The 15,874-nt window shown below is 38.9% G+C and overlaps 1 long non-coding RNA gene across 3 annotated transcripts in view; it reads left to right on the top strand.

The window, feature by feature from the left end:
• The window catches only part of LOC121038748 (uncharacterized), a 33,604-nt gene that overhangs the window by 3,552 nt on the left and 14,178 nt on the right, over positions 1–15,874 (top strand). Inside the window, exons 3-4 of one of the 3 annotated variants that reach the window (XR_005794483.1) lie at positions 178–328; positions 9,871–9,916. This is a non-coding gene — a long non-coding RNA (uncharacterized LOC121038748). Of the gene's footprint in view, positions 1–177; positions 656–9,870; positions 9,917–15,874 lie in introns of those variants that run through there. The other 2 variants (XR_005794484.1, XR_005794482.1) reach the window with 2 other exon arrangements.

The raw sequence follows: 15,874 nt of genomic DNA, 5'->3' as shown, positions 1-15,874 counted from the left end.
AACATGAAAGTTAGAATCCAAGTTTTGTTTTGCTGATGTGGCAACCTGGGCAGGGGTGGCTTTATTTTGTGCTGTCACACAATTCAGTTAATTCCCTTTGTTGTTGATAAAATTAGTGGAGTTGAATTTTCTGTTTCTTGCTGCCAAAACATCCTAACAATTATGTATCCATAACAGGAGTCACCAGCATATAAATGGAAATTGAAGGTATGGGAATTGATGAGCTCACCCATCAGATGTATATAGAGTGAGAACAACAAGTCCTTGGAGAGGCAGCTGAGAACAGCAATTGACTGGCAATTGACACTGAGAAGGAACAGCCAAAAAGGTAGGGGAAAAAACCAGTGGGCTGCTACAGAAGATAAACATGAGCAAAATTGTCACATGCTGAAGAGATGTCAAGTGGAATAACACTTGAAGGTAGTTTAGCCACAGGAAGGTCATTGAGGGTCCTTGAGGTGATGGTAAAGGATGTAGTCTGATGTAACGGGAGGAATGAAGGGGAAGAGAAGAAATAAACACACAAGTAGCCCAGCTCTCACTTACAATACATACTTGTTCAAATGAATTGCTGCTTCTATTAAGAGTCATGCTGAGAAGAAAAGGAGATTGTATAAAGGTAGAGCTCTTTGAATTTTTTTTTTAATGTTTATTTTTGAGACAGAGGGAGACAGAGTGTGAGTGGGGGAAGGGCGGAGAGAGAGGGAGACACAGAATCTGAAACAGGCTCCAGGCTCTGAGCTGTCAGCACAGAGCCTGATGCAGGGCTTGAACCCACGAACCATGAGATCATGACCTGAGCCGAAGTTGGACGCTTAACCAACTGAGCCACCCAGGTGCCCCATAGACCTCTTTTTCAAAGAAGGTAAAATGGGATATTTCAGGATGATTTATGGACCTTCTAGGTGTCAAACATGGTAAATACTTACATGATCTCATGTAGTCAATCATCAACCAAGTCTGAGATATCATGCTATCTTATAGATGAAGGTGAGCCTTACCTAAATAAATAGCCGTGTCAGACTCCAAAGACCATGCTCTTCCTACTTTATTTGGGTGCTCAGGAGAGGTTTATTTTATTTTTGAGAGACAGAGAGAGAAAGCTGGGGAGGGGCAGAGAGAGAGGGAGCCAGAAGATCTAAAGCTGGCTCTTCATTGAGAGTGGAGAACCCAATGCGGGGCTCAAACTTATAAACCATGAGATCATGACCTGAGCCTGAGTCAGACGCTTAACCAACTGAACCACCCAGGAACCCCAGGAGAGAGGTTTATGATGCATCCAATGCCATCAATATAACTTGCAAAACTCCTTTTCAAAAGGTTATTAGGAATTTCAAGATGGTGATAGCAGAGCATTAAACCAAGGCTGGGCCTTGTATGACTGCATCATTAGTTTGCCCATGAAGCTGGCCTTGGTATATCCAGTACTTACCAAGAAAATCAGTTCCAACTACTGTCTATCCAGTAACTCTTTGTCAGAATAAAATTCAGAAACAAATGTGAACACAGGGAAACTTTTTTAAAAAGTTGAAGTACAGTTGACATATTAGTTTCAGGTGTACAACATGGTGAGTTGACAGTTATGTACATTACGCAGTGCTCATCATAAGTTGTCATTATACAAAGTTATTATAATATTATTGACTGTATTCTCGATGCAGTACTTTTCATCCCTGTGACTTATTTTATTTTATCTTTTATAACTGCAGGTTTCTACCTCTTTATCCCCTTTACCTATTTTGCCTTTTATTTGCTAATAAATAAGCGAACCAGGCCTTCAGAAGTAGTGGCTCATCTCATAGAATAGGAGGAATTTATAGCTCTGATGATATGGCGGATATTTATAGCTCAGATATGGCAGTTGACAGTTCAGATTGGATAAGAACAAGATGTTCCTGTCTTTTTGAAAGGAAAACAGGATGTTCTTATTTTTGTGGCTTATCTCAAGAGGCAAAGATTTCAGGATTTCCTGTTAGTAAATGCTTTTGGGAGGTTCCTGTTATTCATGGTTTATCTTGGAATGCAAGGTTGTTAGGAATAAGTCTTTTCTGGTGCATGGTAAGTGGTTTGTGGACAGTGCTAGGCTAAGGGCAGGATGTCATTTTCTCATTCTCCCCTCTTTGCTTGCTGTGCCCACTTTGCTATAGTTTCCTCTAGCTCGAAACCTCTTCCATTTCCTACCCTAGCTACCATATAAAGAAAACTTTATATGTTTCTTTGGGCAGGTTACATGTTTCTCTGGGCAGGTTATATAAGAATAATAAGCAACATTACTTTCCTTAAATTATGCTACTTATTCCTAGTGTGTTTGTGTATGTAAAGAAAAATATATAATAAATGTATATAGATAAAATGATTAAGTATACCTTATGCTATGTATGTATGTGTATATATGTACACACACAGTTGACCCTTGAACAACATGGATTCGAACTATGCAAGTCTACTTATATGTGGATTTTTTCCAGTACTGCAAATGTATTTTCTTTATGTTTTTCTTCACTTATAATATTTTCTTCTCTCTAGCTTATTATAAGAATACAGTATATAATACATACAACATATAAAATATGTGTTAATTAACTTTATGTTTTGGTAAGCCTTCCTTCTGGTCAACAGTAGACTATTAGTAATTGAGTTTTGGGGGAGTCAAAAGTTATATGTGAATTTTCGACTGCATAGTGGGTAGGGGCATGTAACCCCCACATTATTCAAGGGTCAACTGTATATGTGTGTTTTTGTGTGTGTGCATGTGTGTGCATGTATGTAGTAAATCTTGGGTCATTTATAAGTATGTATAGGCATACAAGTAGATAGAAATAAATTGTTGTTCAAATCATCTTTACATGTCATATCAAAATATAAGAACAGGCTATGAGTTAGGGTCTTCACTCTTAAACCATATTATATATTTTTTTTAATTAAAATTTTTTTTGGGGGCGCCTGGGTGGCTCAGTTGGTTAAGCGACCGACTTCAGCTCAGGTCATGATCTCGCGGTCCGTGAGTTCGAGCCCCGCGTCGGGCCCTGGGCCGATGGCTCAGAGCCTGGAGCCTGCTTCCAATTCTGTGTCTCCCTCTCTCTCTGCCTCTCCCCCATTCATGCTCTGTCTCTCTCTGTCTCAAAAATAAATAAACGTTAAAAAAAATAAATAAATAAAATTTTTTTTTTAATGTTTATCCATCCTTGAGAGAGAGACACACACAGTGTGAGCAGGTGAGGGGCAGAGAGAGAGGGAGACACAAAATCCAAAGCAGGCTCCAGGCTCTGAGCTGTTAGCACAGAGTTTAATGCGGGGCTCGAACCCACGAATGGTGAGATCATGACCTGAGCTGAAGTCAGATGCTCAACTGACTGAACCACCCGGGTGCCCCATATTGCTTATATATAGATTCAAAATAGCAATTGCTCTTCTAAAGTTAATTTTCAGCTCAGTATAATCTATACTTCATCATCCACTGTTAACTCCAAATCTTCAGTTGGGTGTTAGTGTCCAGACCAGGTGCAAGATGGAACCACTTATGCTAAGCCCACATCAGCAAACTGGAATTTAACTAAGTTTCTATGCTTGGCTCTCCCAGAAAAAGTGGGCCTAGGCCAACCAATCAGTGCTTGCCTGTCTGCACAAGTTATCTAACCTGGCTCCAAGACTCTCCTTTGCTCCATATAAGGGAAGTAATCCTGCTTTAACCAATCAGCAAATGCCTAGTACAACTTCCTTGTTCCTTCTCACTTTGGTCTGTAAATATTTCTTGCCTTGTACAGCTCTTTAGAGCTTTCTATCTGCTAGACTGGATGTTGCCCCATGTATGAGTTGCTGAATAAAAGCCTACTAGATCATTAAATTATGGAAAAAACTCTGTTAACAGTATCAGTGATAATTGTGAATACTTGCTGGGTGGCTAGAATAGTGCCTTGCACACAGTGAGTATTTTACAGGGTCAAACTCATTTCACCCTCAAAGAAATCCTCGTTGGCAGGTATTTTTACTGTTATCATACCGATTTTCCAATTGAGGAAACTGAGGCCCAAAGAGATTAAGAAACATGCCCAAGTCCATGTGGCTAGTCAGTGGTAGAGCTGGGATTTGAAGCCAAACAATTAGGCTGCAGAGCTGGGTTCTTAAACAATACTATATTGTTGCCTCTACCTCTTTAAAATAAAAACTCTTGGGGCGCCTGGGTGGCGCAGTCGGTTAAGCGTCCGACTTCAGCCAGGTCACGATCTCGCGGTCTGTGAGTTCGAGCCCCGCGTCAGGCTCTGGGCTGATGGCTCAGAGCCTGGAGCCTGTTTCTGATTCTGTGTCTCCCTCTCTCTCTGCCCCTCCCCCGTTCATGCTCTGTCTCTCTCTGTCCCAAAAATAAATAAAAACGTTGAAAAAAAATTAAAAAAAAAAATAAAATAAAAACTCTTGATAGTTCTTCATAATTATAAAATATAGTTATCAGAGATTTAGAACTAAAAGGTATCTTAGCTATAACTCATTCCATCATCTTAATTTTGTAGTTTCAGGAAAGTTGACTGATTTCTCAAGATTTCTGAGCAAAGATGGAACTAGAATATGTTTGCTAATTCCTTGCCCAGTACATTTTCTATTTCTCAGCTCTTTAGGTTGTAACTCTAAAGGGGGCTGAAAACAAACAGAATAAAGAGAAGCCAGATGAGTGACTACTTTATTATCCTACCATGTGCAGGTTATTTCCAGGTAGGAATGTCCTTAATTGGTGCCAATGTGAAAATATTTAATTTCTTTTTGTATCTCATACTGTGTCTTACTCTAAATTGGAAACAGCAGCGCCCACGCTCATGAATTCTTGTGCATTGTTAAAATTTTCCATTGACTGAGCCCTTGATTTAATTTGTATATAGGCTATAGACCCAGGTCTTTCAAATTCTCAGGAGTTTGAGGCATAAAATGTATGACTCAGGATTCTTGCAGGAAACAGCTGCAGAAGTTCAAACAGGATAGGCAAGGAGATATTAATAAAGAGGCTGTTTATAAAGATGTGGGCAGAATTTAGGGAATGCAGGGATAAGGGTGGTTCAATACCTAGACTAGCAATAGCAGGAAGCCCTTACCTCTCCTAGTCCTGAAAGCCAGGAAGGGAACAGTTACCAAAACCAGAGAGAGTGGCCATAGGTGAGGCCATCTAGAAGCAGCTATGGCTTTTGGGCCAGTAAAGGGATGTAGTCAGCCTATGGCAACACAGCTGGCAGGGATCCTGGAAGAGTAAATGCTCTAACCCCATTCTTCATCCCCCTTTAGATCTCCTGGTGCTTCTGTGCATAGTTTCAACACACCCAGAAATTAGAGGTGCAGTCTACAAAAGTCAGCCTCTTAGAGCCCAAAGTAGAGAAGGATAGAGTGGAAAATAACGGATTCATAAGCCACTGATTTTTATATAAAATAATTAAATATCACAAACATTTTGAAAATTAATAAGTAATAGCTTAGTCTGAGCCGAAGTAATAATTGTTGTAGTTTTATGACAGTGAGAGGGATGGCAATCGTGGTCTTTAATCATGATGCTGAGAGCCATTGCAACAGCAGCCTAAGTGTTGCCTTTTCCTAGTTAGCTTCATTATTTTTATAAAACTATACAATTCGTAACCCACATTTATTAGTCATTTGCAATAGAATCTAGTGCCTGTTATTTCTGTCAGATAGACTTTAAAAGCCCATTAATTACATTTATTCAAATAACTGTTTAATACCTATTATTTGCCAGGCAGTTTATCAGTAAACAAATGTCTCTCTTGGAGTTTACACATTAATGTGAGAGCGACAAAACAGGCACACAAACAAAGCAATATATGGAGATAAGGGCTATAAAGAACTATAAAGATAGAATGGGGGAGAGATGGGGGAGAAGGGGGAGAGACAGAATGAGAGGGATTAGTTTTACTCTGGTGGTCAAGGCAGGCATCTTTAAGGCTGTAACATTTTTGCTGAGATTTGTTAAAAGATAAACTGAGGGGTATTAAAAATTTTATTTGAGCAAAGATGGATTGGAATTGGGCAGTGCCAAACCAAAAGTAGTTATGAGTGCTGAGCCAACAATTCAGAAGAAAGACTTGTATAGAGAAAGTGCGGAAGCAAAGAAAGGAAATTATTTGATTGGCTATATATTAAAGTCTAGTTGGCTTTTTGTGATTGGTTATCCTTAGTGTTTTGATATTGGAACCTTGAGGCATTTACAGGCTTAGATTTTGGCTTGCATACGTAGGCCACCATGGCATTAGAGCCACCTCAGTCTAATGGCCTCCTTGTTTAATTAGTTTAACAGACTTGAAGGATGAAAGGAGCTAACCATGAAGGGATCTGGGGACAGAAGGAAAAGAAAGGCTCTGAAGCAAAAAATGTGCTTGGTAAAGTTCGAAGGATTGAAGGAGCCAGGTGGAAGGTGCCCCAGGGAAAGAGAAGAACTGTGGTGATACTGAGCATGAACATCCATAGGACCTTCATGCCTGGGACTTCTGGGATTTCAATTCTGGGTTGGGGTCATGGTGTTGATGAGAGCATTTAGAATCTGAGACTGTTAAATCTCAGAGCCACGAAGCCTGCATGGGAAGAGCTTGGGCTGTAACCTCAGAGTTGGAACGCTTATTTTTTCCACGGTGAATGTAATGTGATTTGTAACAATGGTGAAGTTTTGGGGTGATGGGCGGTTCATGAGGTCTGGAGCCGATGGCCCAGAAATAATTCTTGAAGACATCTTAGGGGGCAAAAAAGGTGATTATTAAAGCATGGGGACAGGACCCATGGGCAGGAAGAGCTGCACTGGGGTTGTGGGGAGTGACCATTTTATGGAGTTAGGGGAGATGAAGTTAAGAGGGGAGATAAAGTCAAGAGGGAGTTTCCAAAGAGACTTTCATATACTAAAGACTTACTGGAGGCCTAGCTATTATCAAGGTAAGGTTCCCCGCCCCCCCTCTTCTCTCTCTCAAGTCATTAACATTAAGACGGTAGGGAGTTCCTGGAAGTTAGGCTGTGATGAGGTTGCCTTTTTCTGGTAAACTGGTGGAGACTCTTATCAGTTTAACCATTTGTTTTTGTTTTTGTTTTTGTTTTCTTGTCCTTTCCTGTTTTGGTGTGGCTGGGAGTGTCCAAGGAATATCATATATTTCCTACCTTGGGAGGGGGTGTGGGCTAACTTGTACTTTGCCCTCAGTTTGCCGCAAGCTTCCTCATCCATAGGACACATATATTTGGTCTTCATCTTGTTTCTGGCAGAGCTCCTAAAACCCTTGGAATTTTTTTTTTACATTTATTTATTTAGAGAAAGAGAATGTGTGTGCATGTGGGAGGGGCAGAGAAAGAGGGAGAGAGAGAATCCCAAGCAGTCTCTGAAGAGCCTGATTTGGGGCTGAAACTCAGGAACTGTGAGATCACGATCTGAGCAGAAATCAAGAGTCCTGTGCTTAACCTGCGAAGCCACCCAGATGCCCTAACCCTTGGAATTTCTTAAGAGCAATGGGAGTAGCCTTTGTTATAATATTTGGTCTTTTGTCCTTTGTTCCTGAAATAGCTCCAGATCCTTAAAGGTGAAAGGAGTGTCTTGTTCTTCATAACAAGCCCCTTTCAACCACACCTGAGTTTATGTTAATTTGGTAACTTTTGAAAAGGCTCTAAGGATGGGGGCTGGTTGCCAGGGGAAGCTACTGGATTAGAAGGTTGGAATTTTTAGTCCCACCCCCCATCTCTGGGGAGGGGAGAAGGGCTGGAGGTCACCAGTGGCCAATGATTGACTCTATCATGCCTGTGTATGAAGCCTCCATAAAAACTCAAAAGAACAGGTTTGGAGAGCTTCCTGGGTTGGCAAACACATGGAGATTTGGGGAGGGTGTTGCACCCAGAGAGAACATGTAAAACACTTTCAACCTGGACACTCACTGTTGATAGTCCCAGGTATGGTCAGAATAGTCAAATTTGGATATATTTTGAGGGTTTAACCAATAGACTTGCTGAAGTATTGGAAATGAGGGAAAGAGAGAAATCAAGGCATTGTTCATTCATTCATTTTCAACTGATAATTATTGGCTATTGACTAGATACTAGGTACTATTTAAGATGCTTTAGGTGCAGAGCAAATAAGATGTTAAAGAGCTCATGTTCTGATTGATGGAGGCAAGCAATAAACAAGCAAGATATTGCAAAGAATGTCAAGTGCTAAGAAGAAGACAAAAGAGGACAATGTAACAGGTTATTAGGTAGGATATATTTGGCTGAAAACCCAATTCAGAATGGCGTGAACGTTAAGAGTTTTATGTCATGGGAAAACTCAGAGTAGGATTGTTCCACAGTTGGTTATTCGGTGGCTCGATGACATCATGGCTCCAGCTCAGCATCTCTGTGACTCGCAGGTTTTCTTCTCACACTTGTAAGATGATTCTACAGGTCTAAGCAATACCTCCTCGCACTAAGGTGTAGGCAGGGAAAATCTGTTTTTTCTCACATCTCTCTTTTAAGGGCATAGAAATCTTTGCCTAGAAGAACCCTCCAGCTCTATCCTTACTAAACCATCCTTGCCAAGGGGAACAAGACATCATCTTTGATGTAGATCAGTCATGATTTATCCCTTGGGGTTGGACATGGGCCTGACCACCCTTGTAGCATGTAGGTATTGGATACATGAACAAAATGATGATTCTGTTAAAGAGAGAGGGAATGACCATAAGCAACAAACTGTCATCCAAAGAGGCAGGGAATAATTAGAAAGGGTAATGTGACCTCCCTAGAGATGGTAATGCTTGTTTGAGTCTTGTCAAGAAGTAGTTGTTAGTCTTAGGAAATCTGGGGACTAGCACTGAGTATAGGGTTTCTTTTTGGGGTGATGAAAATGTTCTGAAATTGATTGTGGTGATTTTTGTACAGTTCTGTGAATATACTAAAATGTGTTAAATTATATACCTCAAGTGGGTGAATTATATGGCCTATGAATGATATCTCAAAGATGTTATTTTCTAAAAGAACAATAAATGCAATGCCTTGAGACTAGACAAACTTGGTATGAATCACAAAAATTGTTTGATTCACTGGGCCAGATTCAGTGGAGAATTCTCATAGCAAACTTTAGTTATAATTCATTCATTAACAAAGGGTATGAAACTCAATTTCAGAACTTTTATTTTATTATTATTATGTTTTTTTGGTGCAAAAAGGTGATTTTATTAAAGCATGGGGACAGGACCCATGGGCTGGAAGAGCTGCGTCAGAACTTTTAATAAAAGGTAGAGAAATACCCTGTATTTTCAGATGTGATATTCCCTGTTGGTGTTTTTTTTTTTTTTCCCCCAAGAATGCAGTTTTCCTAGGCTTCAAACCACTCAGCATGGATGGCCTCCAACAGACCTGCAGCCACTAGTAGGTGGGATCTTGTCTCATCCAAAGGGCTTCTTCTGTGGCTTATAGAGGGAGATGTTACATTCTCCTTACATGTAACATCTGGTCTACTAATTCAGATGATCATTTTCCATTGGATACAAGCTTCAATGATAGATATTACCCAGCTTAGTTTCTGTCTTTCTCTTTTGTGGCTGAGATTATTTTTGCTGTTCAGGGATTAGTTTTTGTTTGTTTGTTTTTGTTTTTGTTTTTTTTGGTCCTAACACAATTATAAGAAAACATGTTTAAAAAATCACTTTAACATTATTGAAATATAGGGACGCCTGGGTGGCTCAGTTGGTTGAGTGTCCGACTTCGGCTTGGGTCATGATCTCATGGTTTGTGAGTTCAAGCCCCGCATTGGACTCTGTGCTGACAGCTTAGAGTCTGGAGCCTGCTTCTGATTCTGTGTCTTCTTCTCTCTCTCTGCCCCTCCCCAACTCCTGCTCTGTTTCTCTCAACAATAAATAAACATTAAAAAAAAAGTTTTAAATGGGAATGCAACTGGTACAGCCACTCTGGAAAACAGTATGGAGGTTCCTCAAAAAGTTAAAAATAGAACTACCCTACAACCCAGCAATTGCACTACTAAGCATTTATCCAAGGGGTACAGGTGTGCTGTTTCGAAGGGACACATGCACCCCAATGTTTATAGCAGCACTATCGACAATAGCCAAAGTATGGAAAGAGCCCAAATGTCCACTGATGGATGAATGGATAAAGAAGATGTGGTATATATATGTACACAATGGAGTATTACTTGGCAATCAAAAAGAATGAAGTCTCGCCATTTGCAACTACGTGGATGGAACTGGAGGGTATTATGCTAAGTGAAATGAGTCCATCAGAGAAAGACAAAAATCGTTTGACTTCACTCATATGAGGACTTTAAGAGACAAAACAGATGAACATAAAAGGGAAGGGAAACAAAAATAATATAAAAACAGGGAGGGGGACAAAACAGAAGAGACTCATAAATATGGAGAACAAACTGAGGGTTATGGGAGGGGTTGTGGGAGGGGGGATGGGCTAAATGGGTAAGGGGCACTAAGGAATCTACTCCTGAAATCATTATTGCACTATATGCTAACTAATTTGGATGTAAATTAAAAAAAATAAAAGAAGTTAAAAAAAAAATTTTTTTGAAAACACTGTGCTCACCATTGATAGGAGTACAGTGCCTTGTACAGATGAGGAAGCTGATACAAGTGTTATGTAACTGTTCTTTGTGTTTAATAAATGGCAGCATGAGAATCTGAAAAAAAATTTTTTTTAAATTATTGAAATATAGTTGACATACAATGTTGTATTAGTTTCAGGGTAAAACACACTGATTCAACAATTCTATACAAAAAGAAAGCATTTTTATCAGAGCCAGTGCTTTACACTTTGCAGCTGGGCCTTTTCTAACACTCTGCAGAGGTGCAAATGAGCATTTACTAAGAACTAGCATTTGTCTAAAGCTGTGCAAGAGAGGGAGCTCAAGTCTATCTCCTAAACATAACTGAGGAACAAAAAGAAGGCCAGTGTTGCTGGAGTTCAGGGACAGAGAGATAGGCGGGACTGGATCATTTAGGGCCTTGACAGCTAACTGCAGTTGGGAGCCACTGGAAGTCTTGAAACAAGGACATGACAAGACCTGGAAGGCATTTTAAACAGATCAATTTAGAGCCATAAATTTGGGTAAAATACCTGCACCACGAGTAACTGAAGAAGACTAGTATCTAGAGTATAAAAAGTACTCCCACAAGATAAATATGATAAAAGCCAAAAAATGCAATTGGAAAATCAGCAAAATACCTGAGTCACCAGTTTCCCCAAAGAGGAAATCCAGATGGTCAATAAACATGTAAAAAATGTTCAGTCTCATTAGTCAACCAGGAAAATATGCTAAAACCACACACACACACAAATACCCATATAAGCCACCAGATTGTTAAAAGTAGAAAAAAAGAATCTGATATTATCAAAGAGCTTTGACAGTAGTAATGCAAACATTATGTAGGGAGACAGTGGAGAGCACCAGGGACTCAGGATAGAGTGTTCATAATTAAAAGCCAGACAGAGGAAGGGGTGGGTCCTCAAAAGGAGATTGAGAAGGAGCAGCCAGTGAGAAGGGAGGGGAACAGAAGAGTGTGGCTTTAGGAAATCTTAGAGAGGAAGGTGTTTCTTTTTTTTTTTTCATCGTTTATTTATTTTTGGGACAGAGAGAGACACAGCATGAACGGGGGAGGGGCAGAGAGAGAGGGAGACACAGAATCGGAAACAGGCTCCAGGCTCTGAGCCATCAGCCCGGAGCCCGACGCGGGGTTCGAACCCACGGACCGCGAGATCGTGACCTGGCTGAAGTAGGACGCTCAACCGACTGCGCCACCCAGGCGCCCCAAGAGAGGAAGGTGTTTCAAAGAGATACTGCTCAGAGATCAATTAGGATTTAGATGGAGAACAAATCATTAGATTTGGCAAGGTGAAGATGGGTGGCAGGTTTGATAAGGGATGTTTTGTGGAGGAAGCAGGCAAAAGCCTGATTGACTTTACCTAGCCACACTGGGGAGTTGAATGCTCAGGGGCCACCATTTAGTTTGTTCACTTTCTTCTTTTTTACGGTTTGTCTCAAAAAATATCAAGAGACATATTGTTGACCACCAATTCTTTATAAAGCAGTGCACGTATGCCTTCTTACATGTAGCTAGCTGGTATCAGAACTAAATCCATCATACCCTTTCCAGTCCAAGTTACAAAATAGTGATAATCTTAAAAAAAAAAAAATTCTCCTTAAGCACTGGATTTTAATAATGAGCAGAACAAAAAGTCCTCTAGTACTTCTCCTTATACCACATATATGCCTAGAACTGACTCATTTTCTAGACATTTGTGATTAGTGGCATCATACAACTCTAAATAGAATATTTGCTAGCATGAACACAGAGCAGTAATTCCTCTTTCACATTAAATGCCATTGACATTATATGATGCCAAATGCACTGACATGGAATTTTGCCAGCAGCTTGTTTTGCTTTCTCTGAGCATATTTTCAAGAACTTTCTAGCTGGCTTTTACAAACCTTTTGACAACAGTGAGAACCACCTGGTTTAGTAAATAAGGAATGCAGCTCTGAATGAAATATTGGTAGTTTTGGTCTGTTTCTGACTTTAGCAAAAATAATTATTAAATTCTATACTAAATTGTTTTGTTGTAGTAATAAAAAATTTAATTGGTTTACCGGAGGTCACAATGTTATGCTAGAAATTGAAATGAAGGCATCATTAACTTCATGCCAAAACCTGACAAAGTTTCTTAGAAGATAGATAGCACAGTGTCAGAAAAAATAACTGCATTGCTGATTTTCATATATTCACCCTTACACTTCTATCCATATATTTTTTTACTTGTTTCTGTGAAATTACCACATTGGTCTCCTTCTAAAAATGGGCATCCTGTTGATTTTTTGTATTTATGCCATTATGAACTTTAATATTTACATTGCTATTTTCATCATTAAAGTTTTGCTTTAGTGCTTCCCGAGTTCTTGATAACATTTAAACATTGGAGATATAAGACCACACAGTAGTAACCACACAAAACTTAAAGTGTGAAAATATTTTAAATCGAAATGAATTGCACCTGATAACTGAATATTAGTGGAGACAAATTGCCAAACACAGTTCTTATAGTTCATGTGGTATGCCAAAAATGGTATAATCACAAAGAATGTAGCAGGACTTATTATTTGAAGACAGTAGTATAAAGTTAGTATTTTTCCTTTTGGGGGGTAAATCACTCAAAAGTAAAGAACAGAATAAGAAAAACTATGAGGCAAATCCTTAAATTACAAAATAAGTGGATGGGAATGAGAGTATGGGAGGTTCTTAAAGTGCAGATTTTAGAAAGATCTTATTAGATTTAGGGTTTCAGATTGGATTGGGGTCAGGGTTAGGATTAAATAGCAAAATATACTACTTAAAAGTTAAGGACATAGCTTAAATCTCTTGTATAGAGCCTAAATCTTTCATTTCAGAGGTAGGAATGCAATTCACAGGTTGGTTGTAGGAGCTTCCCTGGATCCACAAGGCTTCAAGAATCAGAGAAAGTGCAGCAACATATGTATCACATAGACAAATTGTACCTTCAGAAAACAGTCGTTGTCTGTGACACTTGGGGAGAAGAGACTGCACTGTGAATATCCCTATATGGCCTATATCGATTTGCTGGGGAAAAGTTAAGGTCAAGCAAAATACTGGGTCATAAGCAAAATTCTTGTTGGTTTGGAAAACAGTAGATAGCCAGAGTAACAGGAAGCTGCCTGAATGCGCAGGAAGCCAGGAAGAACCGTGTAGGCCTGAGGAAGTGTTCCTATAGCAACACAATTGTGCGTACCAACCCTTGGAATGGCAGCTATGTGGACAAGCTGAACCTGGGACACTCTTAAGCCAAAACCCAAGGAAGACTGAAGTGGTCTTGGCTGCTGACAGAAATAGAAACAACCATTATCTGGAGGAGAGCTCTCCAAGTTCGGTTCAGAGGACTCCCACAGATTATGACTAAGCACTGAACTCAGAAACAAGATTACCAAATACACAAGAAGGCAATAACCATGAGTAAGAGTCAGCAGAAACAAACTATCAATTTAGATTCCCCAAAGATTTCAAGTATTGGAATTTTATATATATATATATATGTAACATGTATAAATAAAACATACATATAAATAAAACATATATAAATATGTATAAATAAAATATATGTATTTATATATTTTTGAGGGGCACCTGCGTGGCTCAGTCCTTTAAGCATCTGACTTCAGCTCAGGTCATGATCTCACAGTCATGAGTTTGAGCCCTGCATCGGCTCTCTGCTGTCAGCACAGAGCCTGCTTCAGATCCTCTGTCCCCCTCTCTCTGCCCTTCCCCTGTTCTTGTGTGCACGTGCTCTCTCAAAAATAAAACATTTTTAAAAAAGCAGCTGTGTGAACTGTTTAAATAAAGCATGTAATTTAAAAAGTGATCATTCAATTAAAAACATCCAGGAATGAACAGAAACATTTTGGGAACAATTCAAAAGAAACCAGAAATAAAAAATACAATTGTTGGCAGCAAAAACAAATAAGCAAACAAATAATAAACTGTAAAGAGATTAACTAGATAACTCAAGTGGGAGTTTATGAACCAGAAAATCTGTCTGAAGATCTGATCCAGAATGTAGTAAAGAGAAACAAGGAAATGGAAAATGTGAATAAAAAAAAAAGGTTAGAAGATATGGAAGACGGAATGATAAGATCTAACACTGAGAGTTCCACATAGAAAGAATGAGAAAGGAGGAGAAACTATATATAGAGATAATGGCTGTGGATTTTTTTCTAGAACTGATGAAAAACCATAAATCCACAGATCTTAAAAGCAAAGGGAAAAAATTAAAAATCTAATTCAAGAAAAAAATCACAGAAATAAAAAGATACTTGAGTCTGAAAATATAAAAGGGAAAATACTATTTTACAAAAATAGTCCCACATGGTGAATACCAACACATGTCCTCATAAAATTCTTAGATTTCAAAAATTAGCATTCTTTGAAAGTGAAAGAAAATAAATCACTTATAATGAGGAAAACAGGCTGACTTCACATTTTTCCACAATATTCATTCCTAGAAGACATTGTAGATAGAGCAATACAGATAAAATCCTCAAGGAAAGAGATGTGACCCAGGAATTATATATCCAGTCAAACTGTTGCTGAAGTATAAAGGTAAACAGTTCTGAAAACACAAGATCCTAGGGATAATGTTTCCGTTGACTCATTTGAAGATTCTGCCAGTGAACAATTTTTTATCAAACAATAGATAACTGGAAAGCATAAGGTAGGTAACATTAAGGATTGCTGATAAATAGGATTAAAGCTAAAAACCAAATATGGGTATCATATTTACTAAACAAAGATAAACATTAAGAAAGATAATATAATTAACTAAAATTGGGAAGTTATGGAGAAGAAAGGGAGGTGGAATGATGAGGCAAACTACTAATTAATTGTTGCTTAATATTGGGCATTTATAATCCTGTCTAAAGAAGATTAGACATTGACAAAAATACCAAGTCATAATTATCAGAAGAATTGCATGTCATAGGGGCACTTGTACCCCAATGTTTATAGCAGCACTCTCAACAATAGCCAAATTATGGAAAGAGCCTAAATGTCCATCAACTGATGAATGGATAAAAAAATTGTGGTTTATATACACAATGGAGTACTACGTGGCAATGAGAAAGAATGAAATATGGCCCTTTGTAGCAACATGGATGGAACTGGAGAGTGTTATGCTAAGTGAAATAAGCCATACAGAGAAAGACAGATACCATATGGTTTCACTCTTATGTGGATCCTGAGAAACTTAACAGAAACCCATGGGGGAGGGGAAGGAAAAAAAAAAAAAAAAGAGGTTAGAGTGGAAGAGAGCCAAAGCATAATAGACTCTTAAAAACTGAGAACAAACTGAG

The sequence above is a fragment of the Herpailurus yagouaroundi genome, unplaced genomic scaffold (assembly GCF_014898765.1).
Source record: "Herpailurus yagouaroundi ecotype Mexico unplaced genomic scaffold, PumYag 166, whole genome shotgun sequence".
Classification (NCBI taxonomy): Eukaryota; Metazoa; Chordata; class Mammalia; order Carnivora; family Felidae; genus Herpailurus; species Herpailurus yagouaroundi.
Note: the sequence above shows the minus strand (reverse complement) of the source record. Positions and strands in the feature narration are given on the sequence as shown.